Below are 24,753 nucleotides of genomic sequence, written 5' to 3'. Positions count from 1 at the left end.
AGCAGTGAGGCAAACTTCACCTTGTAAGACAAAAGGGTAGCAAAAGAAGATATCAGCTAGGAGCACATCCATCTGGCTTGACTGGCAGAGAGGGACTGAATGTGTGGGGGGATGAGTCTGCAATAATTCATGCAGCGTTCCCATCTTTTCCTGCACTGGGAAGTTCAGAAACAAGTGGCACTGAGGCACCAAGGATATGTTTCCTTGTACATTTTCACTGACGTTTTGACACTGAAATCAAGTAATGTTGGTGGTGGCAGGATATATATAATGTGTCTTTAATACTTAAGCAAATCTTAGAGAGGGATTTCATGCTTTCTGGGTCTATAAATGAAAGTGCGTTTGGACAGACTTTGAGGTAGACCCCCCCCCCAAAGTAAAACAAGTGCTTGTCATTTTTGCTGCATTTTCTGATGCAAGTGGCCTGGTCTTATCAATAGTTTGCTGTGAGGTTTGCAATCCAGCATCAGATAATGAGAGGTAACAAAAGCAGACAGCAGGATCGTTGTGATGGGAAATTAGAACTAAAGGAACAATCAGGTTCTGACTTCCATTTGACATTGAGGTGCCAAGTTGTTGAATTTGAGCCATTTCTGTACTTCAGTGAATGCAAGAGACCTAATATACTGGTATTCTTCAGACTCCTTCCTCTTTTTTTGTACATACAGCAAGGAGAATGTCAGTTTATTCCCTGTAAAAAAAAAAAAAAAAAAAAAAGTCTTTATTTGTTGGTGGAAACTGTTGCTTTTTCAATTTCTGTCTTTCATTCTTTCTCTCTTTCTCAATCATTTTGTGGCCAAACATGCTAAGATTTTACAAATCTGATCTTTCACATCTGACAGAGAGCTTTAAGGCTGTTATACTTTATAAACATATTGTTATAGATGTGTTTTTTTTTTTGATTTTAAAAAAATTATTTTAAAAATACATTTTTAAAGCACTATCTCTTCACAAATAGAGTGGGTATTTCTGCCATGGAACTAAATCTCATCACCAAACATAAGAAACAGGGGTCAGAGTCCAGATTTCTGTGCATAGGTGTCATGCCATCTTCCGTAGCTTCGAGGGCAAGATGTCCAGGGCTGATCCAAGTGGGTGAAAGCACCCTCTGCTTTTGCCACTAGAGCATGTCCACTGTGTTTTCAGAAAACTACAGTTCCTGCAAACTTAGCAGTAGTATTGGTAGCTTGGGTATCAAAAAGCAGCATAACTCGGACAATGACTGCAACAGCTTAAGGTTCTCTGTGCATGCGTTTGATGGTCACAGGCTGTGGTTGCTCGTACCTTGCTGTTAAGGGCAGCTAAGTAGATGAAGACCCCTCTGAGCCACATCTGAAACCATATAGCCAAGTACATCATTAACAGATGTGACACTGGCCGTTCTTAGCATATCTTCAGAAATCAAGGATTTGAAAAGTACAGTGGTATGTTGGCAGTTTGCTTGATAGTTTCCCAGCTCCCGCTATATTCTACTCAGAAGACCTCTTTAGCCTAAGGGAGCCTCTCAGCAGCGCAGTTGTTGGTTGTTTCTAGCTCAGTTGCACCAGTGGCACCGAGCGTGCAGCGGGCTCAGACAGAACCAATCCTCTCCAGTGAGGTAGCACTCTGGCCTTTCAGTATTGTTCCACTGAAATCTAATCAACAGTTCAGTGTTTCCAGTCCATTGACCAGTACCAAACAGTCAAAAGAAGACAGAAGCAGATGTAGATGCTGCCTTACCTTGCCTTTAGATATGGCATTTTCAGTAGGGTTCACTATTAGGAACCACTCAATTTCCATTGGATCCTGTTAGTGGGAGATGGACCCCCTTTGAAAATTCTGCTATAACAGTATGACTGTACAATAAAACCGAATCCATATGAAGTCCTTTATTAGAGTAAATGCAGTAACAATGCATTAGGACAAATATTATGTGGGGAAAAAAAAGAAAAAAAAAAAAAAGAAAAAAAAAAAAAGGAAGGATTGCCTGGAAACTGTCTAATTGTAGAAAATTCCTTTCTAGGTCTCTTCAGAAGTATTAAGCTTCATCTTTAGACTTTCATTCTGGTTATCTTAAATATTTTGTTACTTTGATCCCACATTTACTCACAGTCTGGTAGCAATAGAAACATAAAGACCTAAACTTCCTTGTAATGTTAGTGGGAAGACTAAAGCCTGGAGAGTGCACAGAATTGTAATGTTTTGTCTAAACCAAGTAGGCATAGTTTCAGGTTTGCATCTAACTTCACTGGAGCCTTAATGAATCATCACTGAGATAACTACCTATTTTCCAACATTATTGAATATAAATGTTGCTGGCTGGTTTGGCTTCTGGCTTGAGGATATACTGAATCATATAGAACAGCCTGTCCTTACTGATGTCTTCACTGACTACAAACCCATGCCCCATAGCTATCAACTTTCCCTTCCCCCAGCAGATCTAATTGCTCTCCAGAAGTGCACAGACATACTGGCAAACCCAACAAATCTCTTCCCTCCCTTTCCATTACTTTTCTAAGGACGGGGAAAAAATCCTGTATGGTAAAACCTTATCAAGTGGCATGGACATTTACATCTGGCTGGGTACCTTTCCTTGAGTCCATCAAGAATGAATCAGTAGAGCGTACCAGGTTAAGAAGAATGAAGGGGACTGGATTAAGCATTGCTATCAATCGGGACTTGACTGTTGTGCTTCTCTCAGTTCTCAGGTACATACTTGTGAGTGGTACAGAGTGTCATACATCTTTGTGAGCAGCCCAAGAAACAAATGCCCCACCTGCAAAGCCATTTCTGTTCCTGATTACTGTCATTGCTGATTACTTTCAGAAAATAAATATATCAATAGAAAATCCATATTGGCACTTAGAGGGATGCTAACAAGTTTTGTATTAATAAAATTCCTTCAGATGCAGGGCAATTAATGACAATCAATATAAGTCTTGGAGGCAAGCTCCAGGTCCTTACTTTATTTTCTTTAAATATATCATACTATTGCTGGGCCAGGCTATTTTCACAAAGAAATGAGTTGTATCTTTGTAGCAAGTGCTGTTAAAGAGGATTATAAATAGGCTTTAGACTACAGACTATAGCTTTGCTTTACACTTGGAAAAAACATCAATCACCTGGCTGAGACTAAATCCTAACATCTCACCTTCCTAACAGATTTTAAAGGTCACAGATGTATAGAAATGTTCAGCTTAATCTTAAATGCATTGACTAGTCTGGCAAAAGCATTTTAGGGTCTTTTCCTTTTTATTTTCTGCCAGCTATTTAAAATGTGAAAGAAGTGTCACTTATAAGTAAAGAGTGGATCTTTAAGAGAAGGCAGAGAGTATCAGAGAACAGACTCAAATCTCAGAAAGGTCTCTGTAGCTCTGCTCTGCTTTTCAGTCAATCTGATTCGTAATGTTTGCAGATTGCAATAGTTCACCCTCACTCCCCAAATGGGTTATCAGCAATCAGCTACATGCTGGGGACAGAGAACAACCTCAAATGAGCTCTAGCCTAAAAATAGCCATTTTCAAATTAAAATCTTGAATCAGGAGGGAGAATGGGTTGCAGCTGGGACATCTTTTATTTGCTTGTGTCACCAGTGGCAAATACCTACAACAACAAAAATCTCTTCCACATCATGACGTTGCCAAGATTCAGCTTATTGAACGCTTTTTTTTGTAAAGTAATAGAAACGCAAATTAAGCTGCAAGATTTCAGATGCCTGCCAGTGGAATAGATAGGATCATTTTCAGTCTACATTAATCTAGACATAACTATGATTAATATTCAAATTTACCCACAAACCAGGAAGTACCTAGGTAAGGAATATACCTGCTCTAGCATTGCTTTACATTTGTAGGTGTAAAGAGGCATCTGAAGAAGAGGACTCAGAGCCTATTTGATCTGAGTTCTCCTCCACAGGGGTGTAACTCTCTCTGCTGATGGAATAGGGTAACATTCCTGAGTTCAGGGTAGTATTTTCAAATGTTTCCAATGAGGCACACAAGGTAAATTGGATATATTCATGTTCTTGCCCCTTGTCTTTTTCATTTCCAATCCCTGTTTTGCTTTTTTAATTCCACCAAGTTGCTGAACAAATTGGGAAAAGACCCAAAGGAAACTACTTCTCCTTTTGTAGATAGCAATCCTCCCATTGACTGATTTCTTCCTTCTATCCTTAGTTGTCATTTCCTGAAGAAATATGTATCTCATAGAGTAAAGGTAAAATTGGTGGCAGGGGTAGGGACAGTGGTATATGGGAGTGCTACATCACAGCAATGTAAGTTTATTTTCACATTGTAGCTGGATTAAGTCCTGGTACTATGAAATGGAAAAGAAGATGGCTTATTAGGCTTCATGTCTGGCCTCATAAGTGTTATAGGATGGAAGGAAGCTGGATGCTTTCCTGAAAGATATGCTATAATTCAGCTCAAATTTACTGGATCTGAAGGACTACTTACAAGGAAGGAAATAATAATTCATTTGATAACAGGATTTACTGGATAAAATTATTGGGCCTGAGCAATGCAAATCAAACTGGATAGTCATAGCTGCCTCTCCTTACTTTAAAATCCATGAATCCTGCAGGCTATTTCAGCTTGTGTTCTTCAGACCTTGGTGAGGTTGCATTAATTTTCCTATCTTTAAGGCTTGCTCAAATAAGACCTTAGGAACTGACATCCTGAGCTGCTTGTATTTTAAAGATTGTGTAACTCTGCTTGTAGCAAAGATTTGTCTCACTGTCTTTATCTAAAATTTCCCCTCTCTCCCCAGCGTTGTTATAATGGTAACAATATGTCACTGTTTAGAGTTTAAATGAAAATATTCAGAGCCAAACTATATCCCATTTACAGCCAAGTCACATAGTGTAGAGTAACAGCAGATAGACCTGTGATAGTATTGGTCTGTCTGTTTATTTAGGAATATGTCTGTGGTGGGGTCCTCAAAATACTGCTTTTAATGGGGCTTGTTCAGTATCAGAGCTGGGATATAACAGATGAAGATCCTTCCCAGACATCATTTTGCAAGCACAAGATCAATTAAGCCATTACGATGAGAAAGAAAAAAAAAAGTTGAAATGATCATGTGGACGTTCTCATGGATGGTCTGTCTGCCTAACTGGGAAATTAACTGAGAACAAGCAATAGTTTTGGATGAATAATAATTTAATAGAAATGCAGCTTTAGGTTAATAAACATGAATTAGAGATTTCTATCAAATTCAGAACATTATTTTCCTGAAAAATGAAAACTATATAAAATTGAAGTTTTTCATTCTTGTACTTTAGAAAACAATCATTTGAATTTGTTCAGAGATGAAATTCACTTAAATGTAATTTAGAAGTTTTAAGAGAAAAAAAAATCCTGAAAAATACGTGTTTTAAAGTGCACAAAATGTTTCAATTCATTCACTTACTCATTTTGAAAAAAAAGACCCAGACTGATAATTCACAGTTTTGAACCTTTGAATGTCTTTGAAAGGCATTTTCTCTTGATACTTTGATTTGGCTAGAGTTTTGCTAGCTTTAAAAAAAAAAATAATGGTGGGAAAAAGAAGATAAAGACTATGTAAGAAGGACGACTGAGCAGTATGAAAATGAGAGGAAAAGTACAAAGATAAGGATTTTTTTTAGGAAATCCAGCTTTCTTGAATGGTTAAGCTAGGCTGGGGTAGACATTCACTGAACAAAACAGTGACAGCTAAACAAAGAGCTCCTTGACCTAAGAAAGAGAAAGGGTGTAAGTTCCAGTCTTCTTTAACTGAAAGGCCATGTATCTAACTAGACATGCACTGAAAGCATCTTTAGGTAAGGCTAAGCATAGACTAATAGACTAGTTATGTTTTTGTTTATTTTTGTTTGGTGAGTGTTTGTTTGTTTTGGTTTTCTTATTCCTTAGATTTAAATTTTTGCTACCTTTGCTAATAATATATACTTGCTTAATAAATGTAGTGTTGGTAACAGAATCCTGAGGAGAGAAAAACATGCATCTGGTTTGACCTTCACATGATAATCAATAAAAAACAGGGCATATACAGATCCATGAAAAATGGGGGATCTGCCCTTAACACTGAATAGGTGCAGCCACACAAATCAGTAAGGTGATGAGAAAGGTAATTAGTTCTATAACCACGATGCTTTACCAAAGGAATATTTACAATACATACGTAAACAAGTAGTTGTTTAGATCCCCTCATTTTCCACAGTAACCTCCTGGCACTGCTAGTTCCTGCTGCACTCATGGAATAAAAACAGATATAGCCTTGAGCTGCCATCAGTTGCCATTACACTTGTACAACTGGCATTTGCTTTGCAAAACAAAAACAACATTGTAGCGCCCTTAGTTTCAAAATTACCCTTATAACCCTTGTATCGTGCCTGGGTTGAACAAGGCAGAAAAGCTCCTTTTCAAACTTCTGCCTTCTATTATTGTGTATTGATTTCCATAGCTGGTAGAGTAGTAAGTGGTAGGTCAATGTATCAGGTCAGGAAGGATTGATTTCCTGTCAATGAAAGGGGAAAAACACTTGAATTGACTTAAGAAGCTTAGTCTTCTGGGCATGATGCAGACTGTGTCATTATAGTTTGCTTGTTACATGCTACATATCCCTAAGCAGCCTTTCTGAAATCAGACGTGATACTTTTTATAGGAACAAAGTCTCTAAACCATAAAGGAAAGACACAAAAATAACACCTTCCCTGCAAATTCTATTTGCATTGTGCAACCATAACTGTGCTTATAACTACATAACTTGTTAACCTGTTTCACTGTCTCTCTTCTCTGTTGGATAGGTAACTTGAACACAAACCCTTTTCTGAGAAATATCCTGTCTCCAGAATTTTTGTTGCCTTTTCCATTCTTTGCCTCAGCCTCATGGTCTGCCAGAAATGTTACAAGTGGTCTTTTAGCCAACTATTCAGACTCTCTTTGACTCAGTTCCCCAAATGGAAATGGAGATGATAGCACATCTGCGCACCAAAAGAAGGATTTTTTTATTCACAGAGAGGAAAAATAAACTAGATGACTGCATGACGCTTAGCTATCAAGGTTTTCAACATATGTAAGGCACGGGGTAATTGATTCACTTAATACAGCCAAATTATAAACCAATGACAACAGAACTTAAGTCTGATTTAGACACTTTGACATCTAATCCTGAGCACTTCTCCATGTTTTCCTAATGACTGGTGGTAAAGGCTATAATATGGGGAGAAGAGAGGAGGGAGAAATGGGCTAGGTCTCAGAGCTGAGGGGAGAGCCCTTTGCTGTGCAGTTGTGAATAGTCCAGGCTGCAGACCTCAGGGAATGCATGGAGGGTTCCGTCACTCTTGCCAGGAGGCCATGAATTCATAGAATCATAGAATCATTAAGGTTAGAAGAAACCTTCAAGATCATCTGGTCCAATCATCACCCTACTGCCAATGTCACCCAATTACCTTTGGAGAAGAGGGCTTCGCCCTCACAGGAGCCCTCCAGCACAGGTCTCACCTCCCAGCCCACCCTGGGAGCACAGGGAAAGGAGAGAAGAGAAGAGGCAGAGAAAGGCCGCTATGACTGATGCGAGGAGCAAGAAAGAAGGGAGTTTCACCTCAGTGTGGAGACAGTGCAGTACAGACACCATTACGTGATGCCTCTTCCCTCACGTGTCTGCCATTATGCGATACCTGGTCCTTCACATGGCCGCCATTACATGACACCTCCTCCCTCACACGGCCGCCATTACATGATACCTGGTCCTTCATGCAGCTGCCATTATGCAACACCTCCTCCCTCATGCAGCCCTCATGCGGCCGCCATTACACGACATCCAGTAAAGGAGTGGCATAAATAGCTGGAAGCTGCCTTAGTTACCACAAGTTAATTTACAGGTGGCAATGATGCTGAGGTGGATCTCTGTGCAGGTTCTCCAACAGGAGTCAGCTTAAGACACTGAGTTACAAGGTAAGGAATTCCTGTGCTTCACTGGGCAGATGTTACACTGAGTATGGCTGTGGCAGCATTTCTTCCAAAGCTCATCTGCTTCAGATTCTTTGTTGATAATCCTGTTTAGTGAGTGCTGAATGTGCAAGTCAGGTTCTCTTAATGTGTAAGGAGTGTGGAAAATACTTAATAAACCAACCAGTTGAGTGATCTGGAAAGAAATGCAAAATGTGAGACAGATTAGTTAACACTAAACTGTGCATTAGCTACTGGAGTGATACATGAATCTGTGAAAATGACACAGCTTAATGAACATGTTGTAGTGAAGTGGCTTTTTGCAAATCCTGATGCAGCTAGAGTCAATATCAAAAGTCCCACTGCCTGCAGTAATTCTTGGAACCTGCCCGAAAGACTAATGTTACATTGCTTTATCCAATCTCCTTTAACTTTTCATTACAATAATGTCATATTATGTAGAGGAACAGAATGATCTCATTTACGCACTTAGAGAAATAGCTGAAGTTAATTGGCCTATTAAACAATTAATTCAATAAGTGGGTGTTATACACTAGCATTAAGGTTATATGAGGTAAATTGTCTAAAGCATAAACAGAAACTATGGTCCAAAATAAGCGTTCATACACAAGCACTTCAAAAGAGTGAGAGATGACATAAAATGGATGCAGTTTTAGAGAGACCTCTAGTGATTCTTAACAACAACAACACAAAATGTTTTATACTGTTCTTTTAATAATCAAAAGTACTCAGTATAGCCAAATCATCAGTTCTATTAAATCTCATTTACTATTGGTGGAGGGGGGATAATACAATATAACAAAAATAGCTATACATTTCCAAGTATATAAATGTTAGCCTGAACTCCCATTTCTCCTATACTCTGTAAACAGCACTAATCTAAGGCTGTTTTATCAGAGTAGTTTAAAGTGACTGTAGAATAATAGAGAATCAGACATTTTTTCAATTAGTTCTTCCATTTAATGCAGGATCGTAACAGGAATACATTATTAAGGCTTGTTTCTTTTAGCAAGCCACCAAATTATTGTCTTGCTAGGTGTGGAGATTCTTCAGTTTGAATAATTGCAATATCATTAGGATTATGGCAAATATTTCTCAAAACAAACAAAAAAAAATCTCTGGGGATATTCAGGCTGAAGAAGAGAAGTATCCAGGGTAACCTTATTGCAGCTTTTCAATACTTCAAGAAAGGAGACATGAAAACGATGGAGAGCAAATTTTTGCTTCGACAGACAATGACAGGACACGGGGAATGGTTTTAAACTAAAAGAGGGAAGTTTTAGATTAGATTGTAGGAGGAAATGCTTCACTCAGTGGGTGGTGATGCCGTGGAACAGACTGCCCAGAGAAGCTGTGGATGCTCCATCCCTGGAAATGTTCAAGGCCAGGCTGGATGGGGCTTTGGGCAACCTGGTCTGGTGTGAGGTGTCCCTGCCCATGGTAGGGCATTGGAACTGGGTAATCTTTAATGTCCCTTCCAACCCAAGCCATTCTGGGATTCTGTGATACTTTTGAAATGGCTAAAAGTCATGATCTTCATACTGCCTATAAAAGTGGACAATTTTCTGTGTGCAGATTATCTTGTTGCATTATGCACTTGCATTTCCTTATTATATGAGCGTATGTGGAAGTTACTAGGACCACCTTGCGCTGATTGTCAGTAATGAACATCTTTGTGGTCATTGTCAGAATTTGTCAACCTCCTACAATACTTTTGTGTAAATTAAAGGTCTAATTTTAGGCAATCAGGTATGTATGAAACAGGTATGTACAAATAGGAGCATTTATGTGTATAGGAGTAAGTATTGTTAAGGTAATGAGCATGTTCGTTTATGTTCAGAAGACATAAAAATCCATGTGAGTATTGAAAAGGTATGTGTTATATTGACCTCAGAACAAATGGTTGCTTTTGTCTCTTGCGTATTAACCAAAGCTGACAGGAAGAGGCTAGAGCAGGCCTAGCCCAAGGAAACTCTTAAGCTAGCTTTCTTTCAGGCCTCATGAAAAACATGCTCTGTAGGGGACTGCAAGAGCCCTTTGAAACACAGACCGGTGTATCCTGCTTAGCGCAGTACATCAACAGCAGTGCCCTGGCTGCAATGTCCCCTTTGCTCAAGAGGTTCAGTTATGGATCTCCTCATGTAAGAAGGCACTTCCACACTTGTCTGGGCATTCAGCTGCTGAGAACAGCTGCTGGAAGAGATTAGGCAGGCTTCCTAACTGTACAAACTGTATCTTGATCACTTCATATTGCTGAGAGTGATAAAAAAATGCATACCAAACCCCTTGTAAAATGGATAGAGAGGGAGGAGATGAAGAGTGTCTTAAAAGGAAACAGCTCTCTGGGATTCCGGTTAGGACTGGGTATTTGTTATCAGCCCCAGTAGTCTCTGCGGAAATTCACTTGCTCCCATGGCTGAGGTTTCAGATTACCCAAAGCACCTTCAGGTCAGCAGAGAATCTCTGCTAGTCATGTGCTGCAGTCTTGAACAAATGCTTGGTTAACCCTCCCAGTTGACTATCCTCATTTTAGAATAAAGTCAGTTAATTCAATCTGAAGGTGAAAAATCCCCTTGTGCCCTAACTCCCTCCTTCTGTGACTGCCCTAAGGATTTGTTTCTTATCCTTCAGAGATAACTGCATTTAAATAAATCACTGAACAGGAATAGAACTTGCTTATGATGTAATTCCAGGGGATTTGCTTAACCCACTAATGACTGGGTGTTCTGCTCCCTAGAAATATGCAAGTATTGTAACAATTGAGAGAAAATCTTCCATTCCAAAGGAAGAGAATGACACCCTAATCTTTTCAATGGACAATAGGTGTTTCTTGGAAAATGAAGTTGATTTTGCTTGCGTTGGATGATGGTGATGTTACTAAACAGAGGTTTGGTGATTGCCCCAGTCCAAAAACTGTTGGAACTCAGCTGAAAACAAAGATGAAACAGGGAGAAAAAGTGAGCTATCATGTTATATGAACACAAGAGAACAGTGAGGAGGTTATTGCTACTCGTAAAATCAAGCTTAATCCAAGCAGTTTGGGCAGTTTGTATTTCTAGGAATGTTTTGTTGTTGTTGTTTTAATTCTGAGATCTCTCCGTTTTCTGTTACAATTATGGCTTTTGGTCTTTTTCTCCAGGTCTAGAATTCATTAGGAAGTGTTTGGAGGTGGGTGGTGGTATATGAGCAGGAAGTCATGTGGCATTTCCAACCTGATACCTGTCATGTGCTTCAGTAACTCAAATAGATTGCTGCCACTTCCATGCTCTTAAATATACTATTTTTAAGAAAATCAACAAACAATTGCAAGAGCTTATAAATGTTTCAGAGAAGAATGTGTTGAGGGCCTTTTCTTTTTCCTCTGTCAAATGCTTCTGGTGAGTTAATAACTCCATCTACAGTTCATCAATGAAATAGTTCCAGAAGTATTGGAACTATGAGCCTGAACCAGGGCACTTGTGTGATAAAACCTGAGTCCTAATCATATTTTAAACAATGGACTAAGTATTGTGAATCCACTAGTGCAACAGTGAAAGTACAAAATTTGTGTTGTTGGAACTTTTTTTTTTTTTTTTTTTTTTTTTTTTTCTTTTTCCCATGGCACAGAGTATAAGGACTAGGAGCACATAATTGAAGCTGTTCTGCAGTGGATGTTGACTTCTGTTTAGGTGTTGGAGAATTCAGGGCCTGTGGGCAAATGTCAGAGAGAAGGGTGCTAATAGGCCTTCTCACTTCAGTGGGCTCATGGGCATTTCTCATTTCAGTGGGATCAGAGCTCCCTGAGACCATACTCAGAACGGGCAGATCTCATCTCAAAAGCCCAAGGCAAAGCTGGAGGAAAAAAAAAAAAAAAGTGAAAAAAAAAAAAGATCCAATGAGGTGCAGACAGATACACATCTGCTTTTCCCATGTTTTGAGCTGGCCAGACAAACCAGTTTCTTTCTGGCCAGGTTTCAGCTGGCTGTTGGCTGGCCTGAACGCATGGCTCCCAGACCAGACCAGCTTCAGCCAGCCAGCTCAGGATGTGCAGAAGAGATCTGTCTGAACCTGTTGTGCCACTACAGCTCCAGGCACTGTGGGCTAGTAGAAGATAAAAACCCAGAAGATATAACCCAGTTTTCACAGATTATTCTACTTTTCTCTGTGTTACTCTTGGCAGTAGACCTGGGTAGTACTAAAAATAAACATAAAGTCCATGTGCATGAACTACATAGATAGCCTGCCTTCAGTGTTTTTATGTAAGTGTGCTTACCTGTTTATGAGCTGCTTTGTCATGTTCAAAATAGATAACTATTAAAAATTAGTTATCTATATTAGTGAAGAATGTGCAGACCTAGTAGAACTCCAAAAAGAGGTTCAACTACTCATCAGTTATTGTTATATCTGAGGTTACAATATTAGTAGGAATCAGCTCTGGCATGTCCACATGTAGGTGACTTATAAAAGCAGCTCTTTCTTAATCTTTGCAGCTTTCACTGCCTTCCTTGAGAGCTGTGGGAGCTCTGTACTTCTGAACTCATTATTATGTAAGAATCGAAGTAGGCATTCTCATATATTAATTACTTCAGGTTCCTATGTAATTCTTTTCTTAGATTTATCAGTTAAGCCAACTGTAAATTTATTAGCAACAGGCTAATGTAGTAGGTGAGTTATTTTACAAAATCACTGTTAACAGATTAAGGAGAATAGAAATACAAAGATGATTTTCTAAGCCCAAAAGGCAAGTAGGAAATAGACCCAGAATAGCGTGGTACTAATGTGTCTCTGTTGTGGTTTTTAGCTTGTCACTAATACGAATACAATTTCTTCCACAGTAAGATTTTGCTATATACTACGTTATAGATATGGAGGTGAGACCACTGCAAAAACCACAAGCCATTGCTTTTTGTAGTTTCGTTAGGAGAAAACTCTCACTGTTGCACCATCTTCTTCTTGTGTGCTTGTGATTCAACGGTTTGCTGGCAACTTTGGCAGAAATTATTACAAAAATAACTGTAAAAAATAGGTATTTAAGAAAATAACAGTTTATTTTACAGTTCTAAATGATCGGGATAATGAAACATTTTTTGTGAATCCTTTTTTTTTTTTTTTCCCTATGGTTGTTTGCTCTTGAAATCCTAGGGAATTGTATTCTAGTGACATCTGTTAACACTGTTGCATTTAACATGTAATTAGGAAGTGAAAAAAAGAAAACAGAAAATAAAAGCCCATGCCAATCTAACTGTGCTTGAAAGGTGCCAGATTGATAACTCTGGAGAACTGAGTCCTCTGTTTATCCTCTGAATTAGTGCAGGAAAATCAATGGCAGCATAAACTTGCTCGCGTCGCCCTGAAATGTCTTGTGCTCACTCAGCTGTGAGAGTAGCTCAGGATTCATATCGCCTACAGTCCTTAGGATCCCAATAGGAATCATACGAAGGATGCTGTCCTGTGGTGGAAGGACTGTACTGAGAATGCTAAACTTCTTTCTTATAAACTTCTGACCATCCATCCAAGGTCAAGCTTTGCAGTTTCAGCATAGATTACAAATGGTGATTTTGAATTAAAAGGCTTTATAGTGCATTCCCAATCTCTGAGCTATTGAATCCCCTGGTGTGTTTTATTTAATGCATAAACTTCCATTGACATGACAGAGCCAGAGGCATTACAATCTATCATGTCAAGACTTCATACATTAACAGTTCTTGTTAGCACACATTGGCACAATACACTGCAATAGTTCTGAATTATACTAATGATCCATGGATAATGGGTCACAAGGAGATTTTTGAACCGTACCTTTAAACCAATGCCACAGTGCTTTTAGGATGTGTCAAAGAGCATGGAGGCTTGGCACTATAACACGCTTTAATGCATCTTCAGAGCACCTTATCTTGTATGCTTTGCTTTAATTGAGATTAAATGGCTTTGAAGGACCTAATGCAATTTCAAGGACAATGCAATATCTCATATTCTCAGTGAAAGGTTTATAATGTATTTCCTTAAAACCGAGACAAATATTCCATACAAACACATTACACCAAACTGATGTTAAAGGTCTAATTCAAACTTAGGGAAGCCAATACAATTAGAATTAAAAGCATAGCATACCGTTCCTGAGGCTATGGCTAGGATGGGGTGAGAGAACTGCATAGGATCTTGGTTTCTGCCACAGCACCAGCTGGCAAAGTATCAATGGAAACAACATTCTGGAAAGGAAACTACTTTCCTTTTTAGGTGCCTAGATCCTGTTGAAAGTCAGATTTAATTTGTGACAGGGAAGACTTGAGAGAGTATTCTTCTGGGTGTGCATGCTCTGAATTCTTTGTATGATGTCAAGGCAGGAGCAAAGCCGTCATAAAAGTTATGTTTAGTTTGTTCCTCCCTTCTTTATTATATTCCTATATTAGCGGTTTAAGAAAATTTAAATAGATGTCACACAAAATGAGAAATGACAAAAAAAGTGACAACCCCCCTCCTCTTTTTTTGTAATTTCAGTTTGATATGTGCTGTTTTATTTAGTTGCAAATTTGCCCTCCTTGGCTTGCTTCAATAATTATATATATAAATGTGCTGCATTATCTTGGAAGATGTTGTTGTATTCCAGTAATGATAACTGTGTAGTTTCATGACCCTCCTGAGCTTACATTTGAGGACTCTTTGGAAAAACTGCCATCGTACCACAAGAATGTGAGGTGTAATACTGCCAATTTTTTGAATTATTCATTAGAAGAAAAAAAAAAAAGAAAGGCAACAAAGACATAGGATTTTTCTTTTTATGTATGACTTCACTGCTCTTCATATTTTTTAAGTAAAAGGAATACAATTCTCCCATCTTTTCCACAACCACAACTCAAAAAGAAAAGAAAATATGTATGCTTCAAAAAGTTGGGATTTCTGGGAATACATTTCCCTCTTTTAACTTGCATTTTAACATAAGGTAAAACATTTTTTTGACAAGGTAAGTAGAGTAAACAAAGATCAGTGAGAAAGCAGAAATTATTGAAGTACTGGAAAAACTGCTGCAGGCTACTTTTTCACACATTGCTGCTCAAGTCAGGATTATGCTATGACAGTTCTAACTCTCCTGCTGACATCCTTATAGACTCTATTACATTATTTACTTCTTGTAAAATAACATTCTATTACAGCTCCTTCATGTCCTGCTGCTATTCTAAGTTCAAGGGGAAGAAATTCTGCTCAACCATAATTCTTTGCTTCTAGCTCGTTAATATGGCTCTGAGGAGATCATTATTAAAAAGACTGATATGCGGCCTTATTTCATACCCCATTTTCTGTTGCAGTTACAACTGTATTGCTAGAGTCTTGGTCTTCACTTAAATCAACAGTACTGCATAAGATGCATTAGCCTGTGTCTTGAAGTATCAGATGAAGCATGTCCCACCCTGGGCTGAAGATGTAATGACATTTTTATGTCAGTAAGGGGGAAAGCTTTCAGATATTTCTCTTGCTTTTTCATTGCAAGGAAAAGCGAAGCCAGACATGCAATCATACCTGATTTCTAAAGAAGAACCGATTCTCAGTAGACTTGCTGGGAACATCTGTGGATAAAACAGGGTTAAGAGCAGATAGATTACTCAAACACTCTCTGAAAATGGATTTAGGTTTCTTTTTCAATGTCAGGACATGTCAAACACATATCACAGAGTCCCATGCAAGGAGTCAGCTGAAACTTGTTTTCTGAGAAGATGTGCATATTAGGACCCAGGAAATGAATTTTCCTACTGTCTCTGAATTGTCAGGCCTTTCATCACTGTAAGTCCAGTTAGCAGCTAGGTGTACCGCTAGCAAAATATTCCCACAGTATGGTAGAATGCTCCCAAAGCACTAGCCTTTGAAAAAAAGCACTTTCATGACTGCCTGAAATCACCCTGGCAAGTCAATCATCAGCCCTGCTGCTTGCAGTGTGAATCTTGAAAGCAGCACTCGACACTTGAAGAACTGGCATCAAACCAAACAGCAGTGACCACATGCTTTGAGATGGTCAGAGGACAGGGAACCCCCGGCACTACACACACAGTTCTGAGTAGAGCACTTCATCTGCTTTCAAAACCCATTTGGTTCATCCCTAATGAAATTTAAGTTGCATTTTGTCAGTAATAATACAGACAATATGATAACTATCTAGTTATCCAGTCCTTGTGAGGAGATGCTGCATAAATTTCCCAGCAAAAAAAAGTGAATCATATGTGATCTTTCTTCAAGGCAAATAGTGAAACAGCTAGAAGATCAGCACTGACTGAAGCAGCATTTCATTATGTATGTGGTGGGTCCTGATAAGAGCAGTGCAGAGCATTTGGCTGATGATCTCTGAAGTTAGGCAGGGACTGTGTGGGAAGGGTGACATTTGCCACTTCCCTCAACCTGAACCAGGACTTCAGTCACTGTCTCTAGTATTTTCACAGTTTGCTGCACAGCTTATAGTTATGGCATTGAAACTGGAGATAAAGTTACATACTTGAGTATGCTGTGTTATCAGCTGGGGCTTGCTACATCTGTACAGGTAAAGGATGTAGCTGATTAAATATCGCATTCATCATGAGAAGATGATCCTTCACAAAGGCAAGAAATGGGAGTGGCAGAAGGTTGCATACAAACAGGGTAGTTGTTAATTCTACTAGAGTGATCACACAGGATAGATATTTGCTATTTCTTTCATATATGGGGCTGTTGGTCAATCAGAAAGAAATATTTTGAACCCTGTTACCCTTTGATTTCAATGGAGTTTGGGACAGATTCCCATTATTTTGCTTCACAACATTCTTGTGTCTGCAGAGTCCCTGAATGGGTCAATAGACACAAGCATAGGACAGGTTACTGGAAAAAAAAAAAAAAAAAAAAAAAAAGTTTACTTGGTTCACTTGCTAGTGTTACAAATTTTGTTTCCCTCAGGCATGAAAGGTCATCCTCTTCTTCATCTTCTTACCTTTCTATTTTTCCCTGTCCCCAAGTCTGACCTGCTTCTTCTGTAAGAAGAGTTGTTTCTTTAAGAAATGTTTTAGAATTTCAGTAAAAATACCAGGAATATCTGACCAACTGTTAAAGCCATTTAGCTCAAGTGCCTACAGAATATTTTTAAGTTCCAATGTCTTAGCTCATCTTGCACTGGCAATCCAGTCTCTGAACCCGGGAGTCATTATATATTTATGTTTGTTTGTTTGTTTTTTGTTCTGTTTTGTTTTGTGTTGTTTTTTTTTTTTTTTTTTTTATACCACCAATTACTGTTATCAAAATATGTTAAATGAACTGTGTTCTAGGAAAGCAGATAATTTCACTGTAGACTTGCAAATATCCGATTAAAAATGAAGCTACCTTTTATTTATTGCAAAGGCTAGCATATTCATCAGCATGCCTAATTAAAATTTAACAATTAATAAGCAGTGGCAAACCCTGTACGAAGGTCAGTAGCAACCTAAGCAAACTTATCAAAAATGCAAAGGGGTTTAGAGTTTTTAAAAAGTTCATTCTGTCCTTAATTAACAGATCTAATTACAGTTCTGCCATAGCAAAACGCAAAACGATCTCTTCAAAGGACAAGAAGTCAAAGGTTTAATAGTGCAGATAACCTTCTTCTTCAGTACATACTGACCCGAGTGTAGAAGGGAATTTTACCAAGCAGTCAACAGAGTTGATGGGATGGCTTTGATAGAAATTAAATCTAAGCAATACATAGAAATCCCAAAACAACAAAGGAATTGAGAGGGAATAAAAACTCTCTCCTGTCTTGGGATTTGAACTAACACCAAGTCAAGACTTCAGATAATCTCCCTTCTTAGCAGGTTGTCAATGTATTTGTTCTGTGACCTTTGATGGTTAGTTTTGAATAACACTTTCTGTTCTATAGACTGCATGTGTTTAATTATCACCTTATTCAACCACAATGGACAGTGCAAAAATGAAGGATAATCTAGTATAGTAGAGCTAAATACAATAGAGCAAAGCACTTAAAATTCCTGCATTTAATAGTCAGCATTTAGGAGATGAAGGGCAATTTTCCAAATTTCACTAAAGGGTTTAGTTATGCATTACTTCTTCAAGAAGACTAAGAAAAAGCTGAGTATTATGTTCAGTGTTTTGGAGAAAGAGGCTGGGAATGAACAGAACTGGGTTCATCAGTAACCAAATGAAATCTTCCTCGTTGATTTATGTGGGCAAGGGTCATTACATGTGGGTAATATAAAGTGTCTGAAAGAAAAATTAGACTGGTTAAAATTAATAATATATAGTTGAAATGAATTGTTACTACTCATCTTTACATTTGGATTAAAGAAGAGAACACAAGTATGAAAGGCAAGATCTCTACAGGGACATCTGTCCTATGTGTCTATCTTTATTGTCCCCTTTCATACCCTGCCAATGTTGAAGTGAATGTAGTCCTATGGAACATAGGTACATAAAGGAGAAACAGTTGAATATCAATAATTATCTTGGAGAGGCTCAAAATCAAAGGCACCATATTCATCTTATACTGACAACAAAGTACATCATGACAAATATTTCAACCAAAAGGCTCATTACATGCAACATGAAAATGGAGAGTCTGTTCTGAGCAATCTCCATGATTTGTCCTCTAGCTCTACAGTTGTACTATCATGACCTGAATTAATTTCATATGGCATGATAATTTTCTATTGGCTGCAGGAAGAAAAAAAATGAAGCTGACTCAGACTGATGAGCATTTTAAGACTGATCCTTTATTCTTTTTCTTACAAAGAACATAATCTGTTGCTTTTAAATTGCCTGTCTTGTACCAGTCAACCATCCCATCAACATGCCGTACTAATGTAGCTTCATGCTAGTCTTGTGCTATATATTTGAAAGCAGAAATGGTGAGGCTTTTAAATGTAGCAAATATTTTGTCTACTCAAAATAGTTAGACTCCCTGTGTGGCCACGATATGATCCACACCTTTAAGGAAATTATAGTGATTGGTCTAAAATTTGGGTGCTCTGAAATATTTTATTTGGTATTTGGTACTCCTCTGTATCCTACCTCAGAAAAGGACAGAAAACTAGTCCTGCTACACTGCTTAAAAACACAAGCAGTGGAAAACACGTACTGCATTATCACATTCCTTTCTTTGATAATGCTTGCTTCAAAATAAGAAATGAACATAATTACCTGAGTTCTACTGATGGGAAGTGAAAGACAAGAGGTAGGCATTATTACTGTTACTGTTATTATTATTATTGAAATAGCAGGAAGTGCAGTGCTATAAAAACTCTTCTAAGCAGTCACTCCCTCTAACAGACCATTAAAGGTTCACTTCACACTTATATCTTTTTTTTTTTTTCCAGAATGAATCCTGAATCATTAATTTTGCACTTGATGTTCCTAAACGAAAGCTTTTTGAAGCAAAACCTTCTCTTGATGTCTGAATGCACCCTGAAGATGTTAATCACCAGAGCCATAAATTGAAGACAAAAATCCATCCAGGTACCTTGAATTTATTGAGACTTGAAAGCAGTAAGATGGAAAGATTTTTATTTTCCAGCACTATACAACATCCAAGCTTTAGACAATATCATTTACTAATAGGAATCTGAGCAAACAATGTTGTTAGAAATAATATATGGCCCAAGACACTATATGAAAGGGTGGTAAATTAGATTTGAGAGCCAAGAGAACCAAACCAAATCCTTCTTCCCCTCCCTTGCAAAACTCTTTCAGTTTACAGATCAACTGCCTTTGAGCTAAAATTTATGGAGAGACTTGACAGTTAGGGTAAGTACAATTTTTTGGCTGTGCGGGTGAGATACCTATAGTGAAGAAATAGGAAGTTTTATGACTTGTAACTACTTCTATAATTTCTTTCTCTTGTGTTTTTTTCTTTACTTTTTTCTTTTTTTCCCTTTATTTTCTTTCCCTTTTTCTTTCCCTTTTTTTCTTCTCTTTTCTTTTTTTCCTTTTCTATCCTTTCCTTCCTAATAGATCTTTCTCTGTCAGTGTTTCACCAAAATAAGGAACAAGTTCAGGGATCATAAAATGTCAAGTACTTTGTTTCAAAGAGACACCGATTCCCTGTATCCTTCTCAAAAAAAGACTGTCAATTTCTTTTAAGATTATCACAGCACTGTGAAAAAATAAAGCATTTTTTTTTTCTTTCTGGTCACCTGGGAATCATTTTCATCCTCCTTTTCTATTTTAGCATAAGTCCTTTTCAAATTAAAGCAAATGCATTAAGCAAGGGGTAAATTTTGTTTAACTATTAACAAATGAAGACCACCCATTTCATACCCTCTCAGGCACACAAATTCTGAATATCTCATGCATTGTTGCCCTCTAGTGTTACTTCAGAATGTATGTAGAAGATTCTATCCATAAAAAGTGAACAAGAAATGCATGCTTCAAAGAGATAGGACCAGATCTAAACCTGACTGTCTGTGAAAAGAGGCATTTTGCAATCCTTTGACTTTGGTCGGGTTAATTATCTAAGGTTTTTATGAAGAACCAGTGCTTTGAATATTAATTTCTACACATAGGAAGTAGGGGATCACAGGGATTGCTACTTTGCTCTCCACATATCTCTCCACTTTACTCCAAAGAGGATGTCACTCATGCCATATGGGCCTTTTGATTTACCCCAGTTTTCCTGTAGCTGAAAGCTTCTCAGGAAGTTCAAAATGCTTGGTTTAGCTATGGGCTAGTATTAATAAAATGAATAAATATGGCTGTATAAATTCAAAACTGTGTTGCTCTAGAATGGCAGGAACAAATTGGATGGAGTGTGACCTGTTAGCACGTCTGGCTCATGAGTTTTACATGTGCATCAAAAAATAATTAATTATAATTTTCTGTGGAAATATTGCAAGGCATTCAAATTTCCAGGGAAATTTACAAATTGAAGTGGGGAAAAAAAAAAAAAGCATTTCTGTCCTTAGGGTCTTAAGAGTCCTTCTGACCCTATGTCACTAGTTAGATAACTCATTAAACCTGATCTAATAACATGCAGCCTAGTTGGAATTCTAAATAAGAGCAATCATCAGGAGTCTTCAGCTTCTTTGAAAATCACATATTGGTTGATACTTTAATGGTTTAGTGCTATTACCAGGCAGGCATCACATACTGCGGATTTATTAATTTTACCCATCTGATGGGTTTCTGCTGGAAAGCATATCATGTGGCTTGGTGAATAAAGTTACCATCTACGGGATGCTGATAGCTCAAATTCTGGACCTCATGTTGTTTTTCTGTGCTTCGTTTTTCCCATCTAGAAAATAGGATGATGAAATAATTCTCTCATGTAGAATTCTTTCAGATCTATAGATGAAAATGGCCCATCAGAGCTGGGGTATTACTAAATAATATCCAGACTTCCTCTGAAAGCTCTAAACATAATAAGATAAAATGCCAGATTTTTATTCTCTTCAAAATTACAATAGCTTTTCAGAAAAGTTCTCAAAGCTTCATGGAAGTTTTGAGCCCAGATCAGCACATTAATGTTCTTTCTGCAAACCATGCAACATATTCATTTCGCTACCATTTAGGAGCCTGTTTGAAGGAAGAACTGAAGGACTCCAATCAAGAGTCCCAAAATGTGCCATGCAAAATACAACTGCCAGTTCTCTCACAGATCCTTTCATCCTATGCTCATGCAGGAGCTCTTGTGCATCCCTACAAAAGATTTTGCTGGGAATAAGCCAATGAATTCCAGCCAGGAACTCTACTCATTTCTCTCACTCAAAATCTTGAAATCCACAACACAAACTGAATCATGACACTCAGTCCTAGCTGTTAAAAAGAAAGGAATGTTACTTAATTTTTATGTTTATACTGGGCATGATTTTTATCTCACACTGATTTTACAACTGTATGCAGCAGTCAACTTTGATGACACAGCATGACCTATCTTAATAAAAATAACAGAATCATCAATGACTGGGAGTTGTTCCTGCAGTCACAGCTCTTCAACTCAGGGCTCTGGGGAGTCACAGGGTCCATCACTAGTGTTGAAGGCAGAGGCAAAGAAAGGCATGAAACATCTCTGATTTGTCTGTGACCCTATTTATGAGGTTTCCATCCTCATCAAGTAACAGGCCAATGTTATCTCTGGTTCTCCTTTTGCTGTTAACATTTTTAAAAGCCTTTTTTATTATCCCCTGTACTACTGGCCAGCTTCAGCTTTAATGGGGCTTTGGGTACACAAATATTCTCCCTACAATGTCAAACAGCGTCTCTGTAGTGCTCCTGTGTCACTGACCTTGCTTCCAGTGGCCATACACTTTCCACCTAATCTCTGGAAGATCCCTGCCCAGCCAAGCCATCCTTCTGCCCTGCCTTCTTGACTTCCAGCATTTTGGAATTGCTTGTTCCTGTGCTCTTAAGACGTGGTACTTCAAATATGAGCAGCACTGAGGGACCCCACTGCCTTCAAAAGTAGTTTCCAAGGGGACCTCACTAACTCATTCTTGAGCAGCCTCAAGTCTGCTCTCCCCATACCCAGGGTATACTGTATATGTTACACAAAACTTTTAGAACACACTTTGCTAACATTTATGTCTCCTTGACCTGCCTGTGAGAAGTTAACACGTTTCTGTTCAGACAACTTTGAGAGAATGATTTAAAATTTGATCTTGAACAGGAAACTATTTTTCCAAAAGATTGCAAATTTCTCTAACATTTCATGCACTGAAGCTCATTTTTTAAATGTTGCTCATAACTAGATTTTATGGTGAATCTTTATGATTCAGGAAAATCAAATCTCAGAGTGATTTCTGTCTACCCTTCACAATGGTTATAGCTTTGTAGTAATCTTTGGATGTGGACTAGTTGTTCTATATATTTGATGCCTGTTAAAAGATTTATATCTGAGGCTTAATGAGTAAATGTACTCCAGGTTGCACAGTTTCCTAGTGGCCATCACGAGGCCAATTGTCTTCAAGTATGAAGCTGAAGTAAAAGATTTTCCACAGAGGACTTCCAGTAGAGTCAACAAAGACTTCAGATCAGCAGCCTGAAGATTTACCTCATAGACCACAGAAGGTACAACCATCACAGTTATAAGCACTGGTCTAACTAGAGTGATCTGTCAGGGATAGACACAGCGTAGAAGCACTCAGTATGGCCGTGTGTTTATGTTAAACATTCTTATCAACATGAGAGAAGACTCCACACATCCCAACAAAAGACACAAACATCCTGGAAATAAGCTCTGGCAATTTACTACTTCTGGGCAGAACAGCTGTACTGGTACTGATGAAACTGCCAGTTCTGATCTCTGAGCAAAGGAAATGAACATGGTACATAAGCTACCTTCATTTGCTGGCTCTGGGACACAACTGCCTTTGGGCCATGTCTGAATATGTTGCACTCTAGAGTTACTACTAAGCCGGTAACAGTAGTAGTATGTGTTAGGAAAATGGTGCCTTTACTTCCAATTTGAACTGGACACAAATGAGATTGTTCATGGTTGAAACAGGAGTTGTTTAATTTTGGGATAATATATTTCTTAATTTTTGCATAAGCAGCCTAGACTGGCAGATGGGCTGGAGAGAAATGTCAGAAAATTCACTGAGTTCAGAAAATCTAGTCATTGCTTCCCTGAACAGAATTTTATCCCTGTATTCCTTCTCTCCTGAAGAAAAATGCAGGTGAGTATAAGGATCCCTTCACACTCATTAGGTCTGTTCCCTCCATGTCTTCTTACTTCCTATATGAGAAGAAAGACATTTCCAGGGTCATCTTATTCTTGTTAGTCCTGTACAATCAGAGCTGTTGGGAAGGAGTTTGGTTTTTTGTTTGTTTTTGTCTTTTGTCTCTTACATTTACAATAGAGTTTTAACTAAGATGCCACTTCAGAATGGCAGTAATGAAATGCGCAAGTCAAGAGCATGGCTGTGACTTTCAGAGTTTACAGGGCTGTCAGCTAGAGAAAATGCATCTTTACTTGTAAAGTGGGCAAATTTATTCTGTAAGACTTCGAGGGAAAATAAATTTGAAACTTCACAATGCTATTTATTCAGAGTCACTTTCCAGCATATAACCAGTTGTTAAAGTTCTCACAATAGTAGGAATCTCATAAGCATCTCAATGCACCTTAAACTCTTACCTCTGTCAAGAGTCAGCATCCAAGTTTATAACAAGACCTGGCTTCTTTTATTTTGGTGGAGAGACTCTTTTAATCAGCTCACAGTTGCCTGGTATGTGTCTAATTTTATGCGGCAAGAAAAAGATGAGCAAATCTGCACTGACTTCACAAGTTCAGAGATATTTTGCTTTGAAATTTACAAACAGATAGGATCCATGACTAGAATTACAAATGTAGATAAATGTAGATAGGCATAACACATTTAAAATTGCATTTCTTTTCTTCGAAATTGTTTCTCTGCCTCTTGTCATTGCTCATGTAACTTATCAACAGACCTAGGACTGGCACAGTAACACAAGTGTCATTGGGCCAAATTCAGAGGAGGATACGGACTCTGATTTTGTATCTACAAATTCACGTGCTAAGATTATTCACATTTTAAAAGAAAACTGCGAGATATATGGAGAAATTATAAGAAACGAGAAAAGTTCAGTTTTAAATGCATTTCTACCACTGTGCAAGGCAAATCTCTACTACATTCTGTAGAATTTAAATATGAACTGAGAAGAAAAATTGGCCCTGAAGATAGCACAGACTATATTGTGTAGGTCTGGCCAGGAGCAGACTAATCTAGAAGAGATTAGGTTTTGTGTGGTTTAAGGTCAGTTTCTGCCTTATGTCTCACAAGGCAGAATGGCAGGGGAAGGCCTATAAAAACATCCTGCTTCAGTGGAGGAACAACTATATAAGGCTGTTGATGATATTAAGTATACTTCCAAGCAGACATTTAGTATCTGT

At 38.1% G+C, this 24,753-nt stretch overlaps 1 long non-coding RNA gene across 1 annotated transcript in view; it reads left to right on the top strand.

Moving 5' to 3' along the window:
* LOC137861847 (uncharacterized) overlaps positions 1–24,753 on the top strand; it is a 142,784-nt gene that overhangs the window by 47,606 nt on the left and 70,425 nt on the right. Inside the window, exon 2 of the long non-coding RNA XR_011099887.1 lies at positions 19,226–19,364. This is a non-coding gene — a long non-coding RNA (uncharacterized lncRNA). The remainder of the gene's footprint in view (positions 1–19,225; positions 19,365–24,753) is intronic.

Source organism: Anas acuta, chromosome 10 (genome assembly GCF_963932015.1).
Source record: "Anas acuta chromosome 10, bAnaAcu1.1, whole genome shotgun sequence".
Taxonomy (NCBI): Eukaryota; Metazoa; Chordata; class Aves; order Anseriformes; family Anatidae; genus Anas; species Anas acuta.
This window is presented reverse-complemented; position numbering and strand designations above follow the sequence as displayed.